General features: G+C 47.3%; 1 protein-coding gene across 1 annotated transcript in view; it reads left to right on the top strand.

The window, feature by feature from the left end:
- The window catches only part of USO1 (USO1 vesicle transport factor), a 682,652-nt gene that overhangs the window by 53,501 nt on the left and 608,751 nt on the right, over window positions 1-20,400 (top strand). The gene's annotated exons all lie outside the window — the stretch shown is intronic.

Below are 20,400 nucleotides of genomic sequence, written 5' to 3'. Positions count from 1 at the left end.
TTAAAGATGGTTTTATTGGTATTCCCCGGTTTGTTTTTAGCATTAAAGTTCTCCTCGTTCTGAACGTTAGTCTCTCTTTTGCGAACTGACTGGGATCCGTTTTGGCGTTCGGGTGTTCTTCCTTCTTTTCTTCTGAGTATAGCACTGCCCCTCAAGGTCTGGTCAGGGTCTGGGTGTTAAACTGCTCCCCTTGGCTCCGGTGTCCCATGGAAAGAGAAGACCAACAGAAAGGGAGCCGTTAGTTCAGCTGTCCGCTGGGGTATTAGGCACCTAGGGACCAGGTGTAGTGAGTCGGGAGAGGAATCACCGGTGAACGTGCAACTCTTAATGTACGCCAGTGAAGTGAGTGGGGTGTACACAGACGGTGAGGGTAAACGCGGGGTAAAAGGAAATGAGAGGGGGTGGGAAACGCGGGATACAAACAGGGGTTCTGTACACTATTTTACCCGCTTGCTTCCCACCCAAGCCGCCATACGCTGCCGTACCTGGAAAAGCCACGCTCCTCCCCCGGGAGAGTGGCACGGCGGCTCGCAGGGTCGTTGGCCTCCTGGCTTTCCCTCGGACTCTCCTCCGCCTGCTCCCATATGTTCTTCGGTTTCTCCACTTCTTCCTTCGGTTCTGTAAACTCCTGTCGACCGTTCTCCGTCTCCGCTCCTCGCCGTCTCTTCGGGGGTGATGTCACACGCCACGAACATCACTTCCTCATTTTTAGCCAATCCGGTCTCGCTGACGTGTGCAAGAGGAGGATCCTCCTCCTCTGTGTATGCCCACTTAAAGGAGCTGCGTTCCTCTTCTTCGTGTTCGTCGTGATCCGTGCCCCATGTCTCTGTCTGCAAGGAAGGAGGTTGTACGGGGTCAATTCCGGGTGCCCACCACTCTTCTTCAGTACGCAACCTCACCCCGTTACACTCCTCCCCCCTGGATTCTCCCGATTGGGGAGAATGGGCATACGAGAGAGAAAATCAGCGTTCCCATTGTCCCTCCCCTTCCTATGTACCACCGTAAAAGCAAAGGGCTGGAGGAAGAGAAACCACCGCAGTATCCTAGGGTTCTGTGTCCTGTTCTTTTGCATCCACTGCAAATGGGCATGATCTGAGTAGAGGGTAAAGGCTTTCCCCTCCAGATAATAACGCAACTTCTCCACTGCCCATCGTATAGCCAGACAATCTTTTTCAACGGTGGGATACCTTTGTTCCCGAGGGTGGAGTTTTCTACTTATGTACAATATCGGATGTTCTACATTGTCTTCCCCTATTTATGACAGTACTGCTCCTATACCTGTGTCCGAAGCATCTGTGGCTAGTGTAAATGGCTTTTCAAAGTCTGGTGGTAGCAACACAGGACTAGTGGGGATGGCTATCTTCAATAGAACGAAGGCATTCCTGGCTTCCTGTGAAGGAGGGTGAGGCAGGGTGTTCTTGACATTTTTTTGGAGTAGATTAGTCAGGGGAGTGGCTATATCGGCATAGTTCTTTATGAATCGCCGATAATAGCCCATGAGGCCCAAAAAGGCCCTGAGTTCTTTTTTTGTAGAAGGAAACTGAGTTTCTGTAAAGCTTTGATTTTCTCCTCTTGGGGGGCTATCACTCCATCCCCTAGCATAAACCCAAGATATTTCACTTTTGAGAAAGCCGCCCTTGATTTCCTGGCGTTAACATGCAATCGGGCATCTCTCAAAGAGGCCATAACCCTGGTTACATGTTCCAGGTGCTCTGTCCATGTATGACTGAAAATGACGATGTCATCCAAATACACAGAACTGTAGCTGGTATGTGGGGTTAACACCGTATTCATAAGTCTCTGGAACATGGCAGGCGCCCCGTGGAGGCCGAAGGGAAGGACATTGAACTCGTATAATCCTTCCTCTGTGGCAAAGGCTGTTTTGTGGCGGTCCTCCTCCCTTAAGGGTACCTGCCAATAACCCTTTGTCAGATCCAGAGTCGTTATGTATTTGGCTTCCCCTATACGTTCAATCAATTCGTCCACCCTGGGTATGGGGAACGCATCATGGAAATGGCGTTCAACGCCCTGAAGTCCATGCAAAAACGTGTGGACCCATCAGGCTTGGGCACCATGACTATCGGGGATGACCAGTTACTTTTTGAGGGTCTGATGACACCAAGCTCTAACATACTAGCGACTTCCTTTCTCACGTCTGCCCTTTTTGCGGCTGGTATGCGATTTGCTCTTTGTTTCACGATACTCCCCTGGGCTGTATGTATCTCATGTTCTGCCAAGTGAGTGCAGCCAGGGGTGTCGGAAAACAAGGGGGAAAAAGGGCGGAGTTCGTTCAGCAGTTCCTGTTTCTCCGTGTCGGATAACTCCGGGTTGATGGGTAGAAAGGCTAGGGTTGATTTGTCACTGCCTTCAGGAAGGGCCAGATTGGAAGAACGAGGTACTGGTCCCAACCATTTTTTAAGGAGATTCATGTGAAAGGACTGCTTGCGGGTGGGCGACATTTGTAGCCTGTAGGTTGTACTGCCGAACTTCTCTAGTACTTGATACGGTCCTTTCCATTCGCTCCTGAATTTCTGTGTGGAGGAAGGGAGTAACACTAGAGCCCAGTCCCCTTGGTTCAGGGTTCTCCATCGTTTGCCTTTATCGTAATACCGCTTTTGGTGACTTTGGGCCGACTTTAGGTTTGAATAGGCCAAATCCCTCAGTTTACCCAATCGTGACCTCAACTGTTGGGTATAATCTAGTAGGGACCGCTGTTCGTTAGCCTCTTCTTTTTCCCATGCTTCCCTGGTTATTTCAAGCAGGGACCTTGGTTGCCGGCCATACAGTAGTTCAAAGGGGGAGTATCCAAGGCTACTCTGGACCTGTGCTCTTACCACATATAGAGCCAGCGGAAGCATTCTGTCCCAGTCCTTATTTTCTGAACTCAACAGCTTCTTGAGGGTGGTTTTTAGAGTCCTGTTGTATCTTTCCACTAAACCATCCGTTTGTGGGTGGTAAGCAGATATGCGGATGTGTTGTAGGTCCAAGGTTTTGCATACCTCTCTCATCATACGTGACACAAAGGGCGTCCCCTGATCCGTCAGGATTTCACGGGGAAACCAAACCCTTGAGAATAGTTCAACAAGTTTTTCTGCTACATTCCTTGTGGTTGGGCTGCTTAATGGAAACGCCTCTGGGAAACGGGTGGAATAATCCACCACTACTAGTGCATAGGTGTGTCCCCTAGAGGTGCGGGCAGTGGCCCTATGAGATCCATGACCACGCGTTCCCATGGATTGCCGATAATGGGCAGGGGTTGTTACGGCACCGCTGGGGGTTTGGTCATATTTTTCCTCTGACACACCTCACAGTGTTGACAATAGGCCTCTGTCTCTTTATAGATACCCGGCCAATAAAATAAGCGCATAATATTTTGGGTTGTCTTCTCTGCCCGCTGTGTCCTGCTGTCAAATGAGCGTGGGCGTAGAACAATATCTGTTCTCGGAATTCTTTTGGCACCACCAGTTGTCTAGGCTCTCCCTCCTTCCCTTCCCGATACAACAGTTCATTCTCAACACTAAAGCGGGGGTATCTCTGAGACATGTTGGTAGTCTGGGCAATGTGGGCAGCCTCCCACGCATTCAAAAGTGTTGGGTCGTTAGACTGTGCAAACTTAAACCCCCTGTCTATGACCCACGGTTCGGTGGATAGGTAAGCCTCCGCAGGACGTCTGTCTAACTCCCTTTTAAACAGGGCCAGGAATTGTGGATTGTCCACCCCTAATATCAGTTCTTCAGGCAAAGACCCCACCACTCCTACTCTTACTGTACAGGGTTCCCTCCCTGTTGGGTGTATGGTAATGCGTGCAATGGATAAGTCTTGACGTCCCCGTGGACACACCGAATGTGCACTTCTCCCTCCTGCCCTATCTGGGATGGATACACGAGTTTCTCACGTATTACTGACTGTCTACATCCCGAGTCTAGGAGAGCTTTTACTGGAGTGTGGTTCACCCGTACCCTTACATAATAGGAAGGCCCCATTTCTGCGCTGTACATCACTGCCTTAGGAATATACCCAACTTCCATGGGTTCCCCCGCTGGTTTTTTCTGGGGCATAACCGTGCTATGTGGCCCCACTCCCCACACTCAAAGCACTGGGGCCCTCTTAAAGGAGTTATGTCCGGGCGGAAGGGCCGTGTTTTCATGGGTTCAAAGACGGCCTTCTTTTTCTCCATCTTGGGTGGAGGGACTGATGTCTTGGAAGGTTTCTCCGTCTCCCACGGAAAGGTTCGAGGGGCGGCCCTTGTATAGTTTGCCGCCATTTCAATCGCCTGAGCTGCGGTCAGGCCTGGATGTTGCCTCAACCATCTTTGGGTACCATAGGGTAGTGCTTCCATGAACTGTTCCAAAATGATGCTTGTCATGACATCTTCTTTGCTCCGGGTTTCGGGTCTTAGCCATTTTTCCGCTGCCATTTTCAGACGCAGATATAATGTTTTTGGGTTTTCCCCTGTGACTCCTTTTTCCTTCCGAAACCTGAGTCTGTAGGCTTCTGCATCCATACCAAGGTGATCCAGTATCACCCCCTTGATCTCGGTATATGTGGACGTTCCTGAATGGTTAGCGACCTGGTATGCTGTCTGTGCTTCTCCCGTCAACAAGGGAGCGAGAAAGAATGGCCATTTCTCCTCTGGCCACCCACATGCGCGGGCGGCTCTCTCGAAATTGACCAGGAAGGCGTCCGGGTCTTCGCCTATGACGTACTTCTGTAGGGAGACCCCCGATGGATGAGGTCCGAAAGGTCTTCGATCTACCGACACTGCGGTTCCTGGGGTCTGCACCACTTTTTGTAAATTGTCCATTTGTTGAGTCAAGGTGTTGCGGAATATGGCTCGGTCTGCATCCGCGGTGCTGATTTGTTGGCCAATAGCCCACTCCAGTTTCTGTTGCCCATCGATTAAAGTTTGAATAACTTGTTCCATGTTTGGGTCTTGCTCTGAGGGAGTAGATCCCACTTCTGACACCACTGTGGGCTGGGCTTGTGGAGCAGGGGTAGTAGAGGTATCAGGTTGTGGTGCAGGAACGAGTAGGACACCGGTTCGTGGGGTTAAAGATGGTTTTATTGGTATTCCCCGGTTTGTTTTTAGCATTAAAGTTCTCCTCGTTCTGAACGTTAGTCTCTCTTTTGCGAACTGACTGGGATCCGTTTTGGCGTTCGGGTGTTCTTCCTTCTTTTCTTCTGGGTATGGCACTGCCCCTCAAGGTCTGGTCAGGGTCTGGGTGTTAAACTGCTCCCCTTGGCTCCGGTGTCCCATGGAAAGAGAAGACCAACAGAAAGGGAGCCGTTAGTTCAGCTGTCCGCTGGGGTATTAGGCACCTAGGGACCGGGTGTAGTGAGTCGGGAGAGGAATCACCGGTGAACGTGCAACTCTTAATGTACGCCAGTGAAGTGAGTGGGGTGTACACAGACGGTGAGGGTAAACGCGGGGTAAAAGGAAACGAGAGGGGGGGGGAAACGCGGGATACAAACAGGGGTTCTGTACACTATTTTACACGCTTGCTTTCAACCCAAGCCGCCATACGCTGCCGTACCTGGAAAAGCCACGCTCCTCGCCCGGGAGAGTGGCACGGCGGCTCGCAGGGTCGTTGGCCTCCTGGTTTTCCCTCGGACTCTCCTCCGCCTGCTCCCAGATGTTCTTCGGTTTCTCCACTTCTTCCTTCGGTTCTGTAAACTCCTGTCGACCGTTCTCCGTCTCCACTCCTCGCCGTCTCTTCGGGGGTGATGTCACACGCCACGAACATCACTTCCTCATTTTTAGCCAATCCGGTCTCGCTGACGTGTGCAAGAGGAGGATCCTCCTCCTCCGTGTATGCCCACTTAAAGGAGCTGTGTTCCTCTTCTTCGTGTTCGTCGTGATCCGTGCCCCATGTCTCTGTCTGCAAGGAAGGAGGTTGTACGGGGTCAATTCTGGGTGCCCACCACTCTTCTTCAGTACGCAACCTCACCCCGTTACACCCTGGAATTAATTTTTTTGTGGGAACAAAGCATATTTTAGTCTCCCGGACCATTGGTATGGCACATGTTACCTTGGTCTGATCTTTCCTAAAATTTTTCATGTGGACAGAAATGGTGAGGGTTCATTTGAAATTGGCAAACACCTGAACAGGTACAAGAGAGAAAGCTTTTCTGAGATCATGGGAGATATATTTGGTGCAATAATTCCTATGGTGGGAATAACCCTGAATGCAATTAAAATTAGAAAGTTTTCCACAATTGTTGATAGATTGTCCACTGATACTGCAAGTGGTTTTCAATTAGTCAATACTGAACTCATTGCCACCAGAAGCATGGTTATGCAGAACCGACTTGCTTTAGACATTCTCCTAGCAAAAGAGGGAGGAGTCGGTGGGATTTTGCATGTTCAGCATTGCTGCACTTATATCCCAGATAAAAATCAGAACATAGAGTTGCTCATAAAGAATATCACTGAATTTCACTCAGAAAAAGAACCCATGGAAGGTGACGATTTCTCAGAACGTTTGAGCAAAAGATTTGAGGCGATCAGGGAATGGTTTGCTGAAATTGGCCGTTCAATCATTGGCAAAGCACTTTATCCTGTAATAATCATTGCTATAGTGACACTTTTGTTGAAAATCAGTTGCATGATCCACAGGAGAAAGAAGCATGTGAGGGAAAAGAAGAGAATCTATAAACTTAGAAAGGCACAGGAGAAAAAGTTAAAATTTTGGGTAACATTTTTGGGTTTTGTTTGGTGATTTAGAAATCACCAGATGAGGGAGTTGATGAAGCGAACTTTTAAAATTTGTTTAGTTTCTGTTCGTAGATTTGAACTCCCATAATTAATAATATATTAACGAGTGTTGCATGTTTTTGTATTAATTCAACCTAGAATAATGTGCACCTTCCTAAACACGTGGGATTAATAATATGTGCTTTTGTTGCATTTGTCACTATGTTTTAAATAATATATTAACTTTGTCTTTTTGTTTTGTTGACATTAACTGCGGCTGTTTTTAAATAATAGCATGTGCTTATTCTTAAATGTGCTCTTGTTTATGTCGTGTCTTTTATGTGACAGTGTTTTGTTTATTTCTTGTGCTTTAAGCTAGGTAACATAGACTAATCGGTTAACATTAGCAAGGAGGGTGGGTAACAGAATATTCTTTATTACTTGAATTAATTAATGTCTCCTTGCATACTAGTTTCGTGAAAAAGGCCTAAGGCCTAGTTTCTGAAAGGGTGATTGGTGTCCTGTCCTGCCATGATGAGCCGCGCACAGTGAAAGGACGTGGTCAAGGTTGACACATACTGAAGTCCGTTGAAAAGAATTTAATAATGCAACTGTGTAGAGATGAGCTCTATCCAAGGACAGGAAGCGGCGGAACCGCCAAGCTGAGGAAGCAGCGAATTGATGTTTTAGTAAACTGTTACAAAACTTCCTCGGAAGGGACAGAAGACAATGGTGTCTCTGAAAGGCACAAGTTTGGTTCGTGAAGGCGAGGAGCTAATGTGGCCTGACGGCTGTCAGCCAATCAACGTTTTGAATGTCACTAGAATGTATTCTTTTAGTTAGTTTCTAGATAGAGAAAAGGTATATAACTTGACCCTTTGGGAGGAGCCTGCTGGCTCGTTCCTGTACTCGTGAGATGCTGACAGACTTTTGACTCACGTAAGACCACTTTGAACTTTGCTTTTCCCTTTAGATTATTTAGACAGGGAAATAGGGTTTAGGGAATGATTACTTTACTATAATACTAAATAAAGCTGATATGATTTGAACTGACAGACTAATGTGCCTTTATTTAATAAATAAATTTGTTTGACAATGCTAATAAAGACTTCTTATTAAAAATTCACTTTGAAATAAAATTAATAAAATAGATTTTGAAATGACAAGCTGGACTTGTTCTTTCCGTATCTAGTTACCATCAGTTAATCCATTGCCTAGATCTTGACTAATTAAATATTTGTTCCTGAGATTTGATTAATTAGGTCATATGATTCAGTTGGTCAATTCATGTCTCAGTCATTTATGGGCCTAGTGTTTAAATTGTGAATAATGGTGAGTATCGTGGTGTAGAGATGTGCTTATGAGACTGAATTTCATTTGTCCGCTGCATCAAGGACGTCAGGTATTACCGCCATAGACGGAACACCATGTGTTTTTGTGTAGATAGCAACGAAGACTGTACCCCAAGTGTTGCAGTCCTCAAGATGTGGTGCGATCCCCATTGGTAAACAAATTGTTAAAATTCTGTGTTTCTCATGAGGGGTAGTATTAGGAAATACTTCTTCTATTTGAGTAATTTTTTAGCTATCCAGAATGGAATTTATTCCCTTTTTGCAGGCAAAAGTGTAAAGTCTGTGGTGTAATTGTATTTGTATTCCCCTGGTGAGGGGAGTGTTGTGGAATCATTATTGCAGGTTGGACTGTGAGAGTCTGCATGACATATTGAACCAATTGTCCATAGATTTTGATTAACTCTTTAAATTGAGTTAGTAATTCCGCATCTAACATTTCATTAATGCCAGGATGTGGTGTATAGCTGGCTAAAACCGGCCATGTTGCTCCTGGTCTACCTAGTGGACCGAGCCTGGAAATGTAATTTATATGTTTTAGGGCGCCTTTAAACCAGAGCTCATGCTGTTGGTATGTGAGTGGAATTTCTATATCCTCGAAAGGAATGTATTCCTCTGGTGGTTCATCTTCTTTGTAGAAGTGAAACACATGTGTTACTGAATTTGCTTCAGGGAAGACTATCCATTAGTAGAATAAGGCTATCTGGTGATATTCATCTGCCTCTATCATAAAAACGACCCTACCACCTCTCGATGTAAGGCCATTTTTTATAGGTTTTATAGTGATGGCTTTCCTTAAATTCACTTAAATTCCTTAAATTCACAGGAATGCATATAGCATCTGCGTTAGTTTAATTAAAACCTGTTATGTTAAAAGCTGCTGGATCAGCCTCAGCTCCACTGGCCCCGGGATTATCTTTGTCGGCCATTTTGTTGAATGAAAGTTTGCGGAGCAAGCTTCAAGGAAACAAAGATAAGGTGCACATTATTTTGGAACACTGTATCCTTCAACGTTGAACAAACCAAAATGCTAGTACATAGGATTTTCGTCCTACTCAGCTATGGCGGATATTATCCCTTTACCCACTCCAGACGTCTATTGGAGTATTTTACGGAAAAAGGGGTCTCAGAGAAAAGCACGACTGAGTTACTGTACTATCTAGCGTTAAATTAGTACTTTACTAAACGTTGGGCGCCATGTAGTGTAGTTCCTATATTCCCATCAGGATCTGTGCATTGGAATAATATATCCTATAGATTTGATGTAGGACTTAGGTCAGTAGGTCTCGAATATACTAAACTTAATTGTGAGTTCCAGATAGCTCAGAGGTCACTAGAAACTTTTTTGAATACACAAGAATGGATTAGTTTCTGACAACCGCATGAACATGACAACTTTGTTTCCCTAGGACTGGAAAATATCTTCAGAGTCGTAGAAACAATAGATAACCCTTTTACTCAGTCAATTGTGCATGCTTCCTTTCTACAGAGTTGCAGAGAAATAGTGAGACAGGCATTTTCAATAAAAGGTTTATTGAACAGTCTTCTTTCTGTTCCCATTACTCTAATCTTTGCTCTGTCTGACTTCTCCTTCTGGTTGTGTTATTTTGTCCATTATAGCGCCGGGACGCCTCTTTGCTGCGGCAGCTGAGCACTCTATAAGTTTTATAACATAACATAACATAACAAGTGAGGTGAACTGCTACAATCGTTAGACAGAATGCAAAGTATAGTACATACAGCGAGAATAGTATTATAAAATAATACTGTAATAGCATTGTATGGTTTGTAAGCCATATAAAAATACATACATAAATAACACAGGCTATGCCTAAATAGGGCTTGATTTATATGCCTATATAAGGGCAACGTGGATTGTACCTATATAAGGGCATGAATCGAGAAAATTCATTCGGAATCTAAAACGCCATACAACAGGAATCTAGGATCCAGTCTTGTAGTTAGTCGCTGGGTAGGTTAATATTGAGTCCCCACACACAATGAGTGGGAGAGGCCAGTAAGCAAGTTCACTTGAAATAGTATCAAGCAGAGTAGGGTCATCACTATTGCATCTGTATTATGTGCATAACATTAATTTCTTTCCCACCCCATATTGACATTCTATGATCTCCCAGCGGCCAAATTTATCCAAGTACGATCGAGTAAACCGCATCCCACCTCCGTTAGCCAAAATCACCACACCCTGCACCCTGGCCTGCGACGTTGTTGCACTTATCACCCTAAATCCCAGCGTTTTTAAAATGCGCAGTTGTGTGACCTACCTATATGTGTCTCTTGGAGGCAGATTATATTAGCTCCAAGTGACGGTAACTGAACCACAACCTTTTAGTCTTTTTTTAACATAATTTAGGACACAACTATTAATAGACACAACTCTCAGCACACCCATATAGTCTTGTGCCATAAGCCTAGTAGTGCTACCCCATTTTAATAAAGCACTCCCACCAATCCATAAACCTCTTTTCTTTTTGTGAGAAAGTCTGCACTAATATCTATAACATCTGAAAAACAATGTGAATTTAGCTTAACCCCTCTTATCCCCTGTCTGAGAAAACCCCCCTCCCTCTGCCACCCCCCACCCACCACCAATACCTAGGCAACCAGGCTCAACCATGAACCTGTGTGAGGATGTCTGTACCACTCCTCCTCTCCCTTTACCCCTCCTTAGTTAATACACATTGACATGTACACGTATCCTGAGCTAAGCTCAGCACCAGCCTTAATCCAGCATCTTGTTATGTTTGTTATATATTTAAGATTTTGCCCCCTGTCAGAGGGATGGGCGGAAATAGAAACTCAGAGGCCTGAGTGGTGGTTGAATGATTAGATTTTATTGAAGTAGGTCAAATGGTAAAGGTGGTCTTCTGCTTCTCTGTGGGTGAGATGGTCAAGTGATTCAATCTTTAGGGTGTCTCCTGGCGCCTTGCCCGTCTTCTCCTGGTCGTCTGGGTGCAGGGTCTGGGGATTTCCGTCCCGGAGTATGTCCAAGAGAAGAAAAGAGCGGTCAGTAGTCTATCCTGTCTTCAATAGGATTACCGTCACCACACCCAAAGTGAGGAAAAATAGAAAGTAAGGGTAAAAGGGAACCCTCCTCCTATATCAGGTTATTCAAAAAGAAAATAGGCTCTTTCACTAGTATTCCTAGTTGTAGAGATCTCTGCTCTCTTTACCTCCAGTCATTTAGAACCCGAATATAATAGCCAAGGGATGCCAGGCTGTGGAAAACCTAGTGTTGGATGGATGATTTGTATTACCCCAACACTACCGCAGCAACACACTCATGCCCTCTTCAAGTCATAGCATTAAAACGAAAATAACAAGGTTTCCTGTGTGGGAGGGTGTGAAATGTACTAAGGATTGTGCTCAGATTGTGCTTGGGTTAGGGAGTAGCGTACCCTCCCTTTCCTGTCCCACTCACCGCATCTGCCGCAACTCTCCAGAGTTTCTCGTTCCTCTTACCTCCCATAGATTCCTCTTCGCTCCGGTGATCCGTCTTGTCCACGTGGACCTCGTCGTCGTCCGGGTTCCTCCTCCAGTCCGCCCCTTCCTCCTGCGTCAACCCCCTAAATGCTGGCTGTCCCGCCTCATCCGGCGTTCCCCTGTGTTTCCATTCGTCCGGCTCTCCTTCTTCCATTGTTATTTCCTGTAGGGCGGAGTGAGGTGTTGTAGTTAACTCTTTGGTGTCAACTGCATCTCGACTGATGGGAGCGGCGGAAGAGTAAAAGTTTGGTTCACGCTCTTGTAGTATTCCTTCACACCCCCATAGTCCCTGTTGCAATATTGTCCAAGAGTTTATGGGTTTGGATTTCAGAGGTGAAACTGAAATTCTGACCCTTATATAACACATTCAGCCTGGCTGGGGTTTGTAGAAATTACAAGAAACTAAAGAGGGTCCCTGAGATACTAAATGGAAGGGGAGGAAGCAGGGAAATCAATTAGAACAAACACAAAAACCTCTACCTAACCATGAATTACTTAATTGGTCATAGATCCTGAATAAGGAAACAGTATCATTGTCCCACAGATTGCATTTATGAAATTATTTTTATTATTCTTATTATATCAAAAGTAGTCACTTTATTAAAATAATCATCAATATATTATGTAAAAACGAATATCATTCTGCCAATATGTACAGTGAGACTTCCACATGAAATAATGCATAAGTTAAAAAAATTACAATAATGAACTACAAAATAACACCACACATCATACAACATTCAATCATACCATACACAACCCATAATATATTGATGATTATTTTAAGAAAATGACTACTTTTGACAAAATAAGAATAATAAAAATAATTTCATAAATACAATATGTGGGACAAGGATACTGTTTCCTTATTTAGGATCTATGGCCTATTAGGTAATTCATGGTTAGGGAGAGGTTTTTGTGTTTGTTCTTGGGGTTTGTAGAAATACCAGGGCCCCTGCAGATTGAAACAGGGTTATTATTGGCCTGAGCCACCATCTCCTTTCCACAATGGCATGTGCAAAATCAGGTTTGGCGATAAAAGAAAACCCTTCGAATCTTCTTTTAGCATTGGGTGTGGCTAGATCATACACACCCTGACTAGGCAGAAAATTGCCAAAATAGATCAATATGGCACAGGGTAGCGTCTTTTCTCCAGATGAATGTCTTGATGGTGATAGAGGATATCGGTGAGCACGTTGGACTTTCTTATTCCAGTCCCATGTGGAAAGCTCGGGTAGGGAGCCACTCAGCATGTTTATTACAAACTTTCTTACATCATTGCCCTCACAGATCTCAGGGACCCCTAGAAGCCTCAAATTGTTTCAGCGCTGCCAATTCTCATAGTCCTCGAGCTTCCACATAACATCTTTTAGAATTCGGTATGGAGATGAGACCTGAGCCTTCAACGTTTCAACTGTGTTTTCGAGCAATTCAGTACGTGACTCTACCGTGTTTAATCGCTCAGGCATGTCAGAGCAGATCCTCCCCGTTTTTCGTTCTGACTCTTGGAGTTTCTTGGTGGCTAACCATGCTTGTCGATTGTCGGACTTAACATCATCCTGAAAGGCTTGTAAGGACGGCATAATCGAGGCGTGGCTTGGAGCGTCAAGATGGCGGTCGCACTCTAAGAGTGCTCCGGACCGCTCCATCATCCACTCCAACATCTAGCGCCATCAGGAACCACCTCTGCCCCTTGCCTATCGCCAGTGCCTGAACAACATCCTGACTCTCTGCCAGCACAGAGGAACTGAAGCAGGGACCACTAAGGTGACAACATTACCCCGATACCTAAGCCGCCTAGTGACAAAATGGCGGTACCTGCTGGGCCGTGAGCTTTGTCTGGGGGTCCGATCCAGCACCCGGACACTCCTTCGCAGCGGCCGGCCCTCCGCCGAGCTCTGCAGCTGAACCAAGACAGCGATCATCCGGCTGGAGGTGAGAGATATCCGGGGCTGTGGGAGACCCTTGGGCTGCCTACGGACAACATGGAGGTGCCTGCCGGGCCGTGATCCGGGCCTGGAGACCGGACCCAGCCACCAGACACTCCTTCATGGCAATTGGCCCCTCTGCTGTGCTCTGTGGTCCCACCAAGGCACTGACCATCCCGCTGGGAGTGAAAACCCTCATGAGATGTGGACCGACGTGAGGATCAGCTCCCCCGGTGACCATGAGAAGAAAAATCCTGGGTGGGATCTCACCCCGCTCGGGCCTCAGAGTTCTGAGGACGGGCTGGTGCCTGCCGGGCTGTGCCTGGCCATAGCGAAGGTCGAGGTGCCGGCTGCTGTCTCGGGCAGTGGGCCTTGGGAGGGCCCCCCCATCCACCACTCCTGTGGTCCTGTGGCCCGAGAAGTTCACTGGTCCCGGTGATGTCCCGGGGCGATCGGACCGTGAAGTGGTGTCCTGTGACCCCACACCAGCCGAGCGAGGGCATAATTATTGGATGAGCTGCCCGGCGCCTGGGAGAGGAGGCCCGTTCCCACCAGTCACTGGCATCCTGATGCGGCCACGCTGGAGTGGCTCCCAGACCTGCTCGTGCCCACTCCCACCAAGAACTGGGGATCACCAAGAGGGGGATTGGCTATCATAGTCGGACAGCGGGGGACCCAAGCCAAGCCCTTGTCCCCCTTTGACCCCCCCACCCAACCGACTACAGAAAACACCTACCCTAAATGCAACAGGGTGTCTGGCCTTGCATAGAAGTGACATGGCTGGGCCGGTGGGGGGACATTAAACCTTGCCCAGTAAGAGGGATTTGACCCAACTCCCTAAATGGACTGGTGCAGTCAAGCTCAGGTGGCTGTGAAGAGGTGGATCGACTGCGAGACCGCACGGTGGGCTACGGGCCCCCCCATACCCCTGTCTCGGCAGGCCTCCAGTGTTCGGTTCTCGGTCCACCCAGTGGAAGAACCAGCTTTCCCCTGTCTACAACAGTTGGCTAGACAGTGCACCGACTTGATACAGGCCACAGTGCAGGTACCAGAGGTTCAAAACTGTCCACCACATCCCAGACTATGATGCAACCCTTTTGCGGCAGAGGTACGATATGCCTGCCCCAGAGGACCAAATTAACACTTGTCGTTGGCACCCTTCGGACAAGGGGCCCAGCTGTGATCCCTGTGACCCACCGCTTCACCCCTCTTGGCGCCGTTAGGCTCTGGCGGCCTCAATTGTGACCCATTCCCCGTGAACATCAAACCCTGATTCCCCCTCTACATTGCAAGTAAGGGTCCACCAAAGGCCGTATCCTCCTTCTAGTTCCTAGAACACATCTGCCTCCACAGTTGCCACCCAGTAGCACCCGACCCCCCTCACTGAGACCAGCTGTTGGGGGTGCGTATCACCTTGGGTCCTGGTTGGGACGCGGCGGCGCCAGACAGGATTGCCCCATTCGCCTGCGACAAGATCAGCAACCTGCTGTGGTAAATCCAGACAGGTGACCCACAGCAACCCCGCTTCCTGTGGTGCCACAGGGAACCCACAGAGGTGAAATGCTCACCCCGCATATCGACCACTTCTTTCCCAGTGACCCCATCGAGTGGCTGACCTAATCACTACCCACCCGCGATCTACTATAAACTTCCCAGACATGGGGAAGGATCAGACTGAAAAAACACCCGCGACGCACACCAAAATGGATCAATACACTGTCAGTGAGTCCGGGACTAGGTCAGAGGCCATGGAGGAAGGCATTCCAGCGGGAGGCGACCTGAACACAATCCTGCAAGCCATCTATGCCTCTCAGGCCTCCGTTGAAAACAAGATTGAGGAGATATGTGTTGATATGGCCCTGCTCCGCCAAGTCCTCCGTAACGCAACAGCCAAGATCACTAAAACCTGCATCTCCTCCGTTGAAGACTCAATGACATACCCAGGCCAAGGAGCTCCACAGGAGGGCAGAAGGACGTAACAACTTACGTTTTGTGGTATTCCCGGAAGGCTCAAAACGAAGTCTGATGGAATCTTTAATTGAGATGTGGATCATTTCGTGGATGCCAAAAGATAAACTCTCGACCAGGTTTGCAGTGTAACGAGCGCACCGCTCCCTGGCCCCAAACCCCCAATTCGACCACCCCCCCCCCCGGTGCTGCTCACCGACCCATCATAGCTCGGATCCTACATTTCAGAGACAGGGATCTTATCCTGCAACAAGCCCGTGCCCTGAAAACTGGCACATACCAAAACCACACATCATGATATTCCCAGATTTCACCAGGGAGGTTCAAGCTCACAGGCGCTCCTACATGGAGGTGAATCAAAAACTCAGCACCCTCAACCTACAGTACAGGTTACTCTTCCCTGCAAGGCTGCGAGTAGTCTTTCAGGGGAAAACACTTTTCTTCGACAGCCCGAGGCGGCCTGACTCTGGCTGACGGAGGAGCATCCCCACCGACTTCAATCTGCTGCCTTGATTCCAGGAGCCTAATCTTCCTCTGCACAAGACCTGGCTCCACGTAGAAGGCGCACGTAGTCCTGCAGAGGCCGGAGGGCGGGTAGGGCCAAATCTGGCTCACCATCGTCCATAGGTTCACCCTTCCAACACCAGGCCTTGTCGCCTGAACCTCACCCCCAAAGGAGTGCTGGATCCCGCAATCGCTCACCTTCTGGGGACGTTCCCTCCAGTGTCATGGCCATGGACTCCATGGACTCCACGGACTCTGATCTCTCCCGCAACCCCGCTCTCCCAAGCTCATTATCCCATGGAAGGCTGCTAACAGAGCGAACACGCCAGTCAAAATACAACTGTACTCTGGCAATCATACCAGTATTCAGATAATTCTGCTGATGCGCACTCTGATCCTGTAACAAGAGGGGTCCACCATGCTTGATTGACTCAAAACCTTATAGTTTAACCTATCTTAAGAGTTAAGGGACGAAAGATGCTTTCGTTTATGAAGTATAGGGTGGGGGAGGGGGAGAGGGGTTGGGCCAATGCCCAAAGTTTCTCGTTGTTCAACAACCATAGATCCATAACATCTCAGCTTCTCCATATTCCGACATGACTTCGCAAGCACACTACAACAGATGACACTCACGCTTCTTGTGCCTCGGCCTCCGGGGTCCCACTGCACACCGGTCCTCTGGGCCATGCCAGACCTCCTACTCCACCCCAGACATAATGACATCTAAAGAGAGTTCGCTCCATATTATGTCGTGGAACGTGAATGGCCTGTTAGGCAAAATCAAACAGTCCGCGGTCCTGAGACAGGCCCAAAGACAGGCCCCAACATCCTCATGCTCCAAGAGACTCACCTTATGGGTAATATCTGCCCCTTCCATGCTAGATATGGCTTCAATAGAACCTGGCACTTCGGCTTCACAAGAGGTTCCCGGTGGGTTTGCAATTCTCCTGAAGCGTAAGCTTCCCTTCGTACCAACTCACACTGTCAAAGAGCTTAATGGCCGCTTTGTGGCCCTTTCCGGCACACTGGGTGATGAAACCCTTAATGTCCTCTCCATTTACATTCCTGCTGCCACCCAGACACATACCCTAGGCCAGATAGGTAACATACTCTCATCTCTTCCTTATGGAACAACAGTGGTGGGGGGTGACTTCAACGCTGTCCTGCAGTCCGATCGTGACGCCACCGGGGTCCCCACCTCCTCACGTATCTCACAAGCCAAACAACTGATGACTTGGGCCGAGGCCATGGGAATTTGAGACGTATGGCGCAACTGGAATCCACGGGCAATCCAATTTCAATTTGAAAAATCTTTATTCGATCATTTAAAAAAAAAAAACAATCATAAAAGCACACAAGAAGATATATCATATTACATAACAACTATAAAATGTAAAGGTAAAAAATTCATTACAATCACAAGGAAAGGAGAGGTATCAAGTGGAAAATAGCAGCTAATTTTACAAAAAATGATACATTCACAGTTGGGTTGTAAAGTCCATACTTTTCCTAGCGGACACGGATTTCAGAATAAAAGTCGCTGTAAAAAAACGCACATCCGGTACATCAAGTGCAAATAAAAACCTCATGGCAGTTTTAACAGTTGACACAGAGTATTTTTTAAAAAGCGGTTTAAGGTAGGCAATACGGAGATACAGATACAAAGGACAAATAAGCAAAAAGTGCACAGCGCTCTGCTTCGAAGTCCCGTCACATGGACAGGGAATTGACGTCTGCTTTTTTGTCAGGGGGAAAGCCACCAGATTATGAACAATACCTAATCTTAGTCTGGTAAGGACAAATTCGTGAGATTGCTTAGTGACCACTTTTAAATACTTCGAAAAGCCATAGCATGTCAGGTTATTAGAATAATAAAATTGGTGTGTTACAAACAGGCAGCTGGCTTCACTACGCAATTTTGCTTTAACCCCCAGATAAACATGTTTAACCTCCTGTTTTGAAATATCAGTGGCGCAAGATGGGTCCGCAAAGACAACCATATCAAACAACTCTCTATATGATGTAATAACGTATTTAAGCCACGGGATCAGACTATAATTATCCAGGCGGAGGCAATCATTAATGATTCTCCTAGTGAAACCAGTTTCAGCCTTTGCCCAGATAGATCTCCAGACCAATAATGGTCTCAATCCTATTATATCAGTAAAAAATTCCAACCCAACTTCTTGATGGACCAGCTCATTAGAGGCTGAGGTTGGGAGACAGGGAAGCCTCTTTAAAAAGTAATTTCCTGCCACTTGCAAATCCCCATGGCGACAGTGTCCCCAGACACCCGAACCATAGAGTGCCACTGGAGCACTTCTATGTCGGTATACATACAACATATCATAAATACGACGGCTTCCTATTTTAGAGGCAAATTTAAAAACACCAGAAGCACCCTTGCCCATCTTAGCCTTAATATTAAGTATCTCCTGTGCCCACGTGCCTTTACTACTAAAAGTAATGCCTAAGTAACAACATTTGTCCACCACTTCGATTTTTTGATCCTCAAACTGGAATGATCTTCACTTCCTTACCTTCTTCCCACAAGCCATGATAAAAGTTTTCGAGTTGTTAATTTTTAATTTCCTCCCCTTGATAAAATAAAAAAAACTGTCCATTAATCTCTGCAGACCAACCGGTGTTCTAGATAATAGGACTGTATCGTCTGCGTACAGCAGTACGGGGATCGCTTGGCCCTCAACACGCGGTGCATCAGCATTAACCAATTTCAGCTCGGAGTCCATGGCATAGATAACAAGCATTTACAATGCAACGGTTTCGCCTTTGCAAAAGTTAGAGCTATTGGCATTGTAAATGACAACATTTTTATTTATGTGTTGGTTTTGAAAACAGATAAATAAATGGCATTGTCATTTACATTGCCAATAGCTTAATCTCTCGCAAATGTGAGAACTATTGTCCCCTACTGGACGAGCTCAGCAGACAGCAATTACTACCACACACACACACCCAGAGCCACAGACACCCAGAGCCACACATACACAGCCAGCCACAAACACACGTTGACCCTTTCACCTGCCATGCTTATAACCACCTCCTCTCCCCTGCCTACAACAATCTGCCCCTCTCCACTGCCCTGCTTCCAACCACATCCTCTCACCTGTTCTGCTTACAAAAATCGACCCCTCTCGCCAGCCCTGCTTCTAACCACCTTATCTCGCCAGCTCTGCTTATAATCTGCCCCTCTCCCCTGCCCTGCTTACATCCACCTCCCCTCCCCTGTGTACAACAATCGGCCTCTTTCCTCTGCCCTGCTTCTAACCACCTCATCTCCCCTGCTTCCAACCACCTCCTCTCCCCTGTCTTCAACAATGGACCTCTCTCCGCTACCCTGCTTACAACCACCATCTCACTTGCCCTGCTTACAAACGGCCCCTCTGCACTACCCTGCTTACAGCCACCATCTCTCACCTGCCCTGCTTACAAACGGCCCCTCACCTCTGCTGACCTGACACCCACCCCCCTCGGGATGGCGCAGTCCTGCTTCTCAGCCAACGGCTCTTGCGCCTCATCCTCTCTGCATCACTCAGAGGTGCAGCGACCACCGGTGCAGTGGCACCGGGTCCCAAGCTTCCCAAGCTTCTGTGTGTTTGTGTGTGTGGTTCTCAAGTCTGTTATGAGTGTGTGTAGTGAAAGAAATACATTTAAAGAAGCGGCCGGGGTGGGAGGGATATCTCGATGTTCGAGTGGGCAGCTCTCCTTCCAAAGAGAGCTTAAACGAAAAACACTTTCAAAGAAACAATGTTTAATCTAAACTAAATCGTCGGTATGTCCCATAAATGGTCTTAAATTTCCATCTGTCTTTTACTGTAGGTACAGCACCAGCAACCACTACATAACGATGGTTTCAGACCACAACCTCATAATGATGGGGTTACAAGCCTGGTCATTATTTAATCTTTATCGGAACGTCCTTTTACGCAAACTCCCTCACCCTAATCTCATCCAAATGTGTTCAATGCTCAAAATATTTACTCCCAAGTCATTCAGTAGGTGCCCTTCATGACAGATACAAAACGTACCTTTACCAAAACATAAAAATGCATTTCTTTTACTACATACTAAACTAGATATGGAAAAAGACACCATCCAAAAAACGTTACTATTCAAAACAGCAACACTAAAAGAAGTTAGGCTCAGGACAACACGGGGGAGCCTCGCAGGGCTCCGGACATCGAGTGAGCCTTGCAGGCTCAGAGGAGTGACACCCTGCCACACGGAGCCTTCCCTAGCCCATTTGACTCACCGGGCACTCTGGTGGGGGCTCCTTGCGGGGGTCGCATTGCTCCTTCTCTCCGGACTTGCTTTGAAGGACAACCGGACTCCAGATACCTCCGGGTGCGGGCGGGGACGCCTCTCAGGTCAGGCCAATCCCTGCGCGGCCCAGGAATGATGCAGGGGAGTCCCGGCGGCCGAGGACCAATTGCCT

This window comes from Lissotriton vulgaris, chromosome 3_1 (assembly GCF_964263255.1).
Source record: "Lissotriton vulgaris chromosome 3_1, aLisVul1.2, whole genome shotgun sequence".
NCBI classification, from domain to species: domain Eukaryota; kingdom Metazoa; phylum Chordata; class Amphibia; order Caudata; family Salamandridae; genus Lissotriton; species Lissotriton vulgaris.
This window is presented reverse-complemented; position numbering and strand designations above follow the sequence as displayed.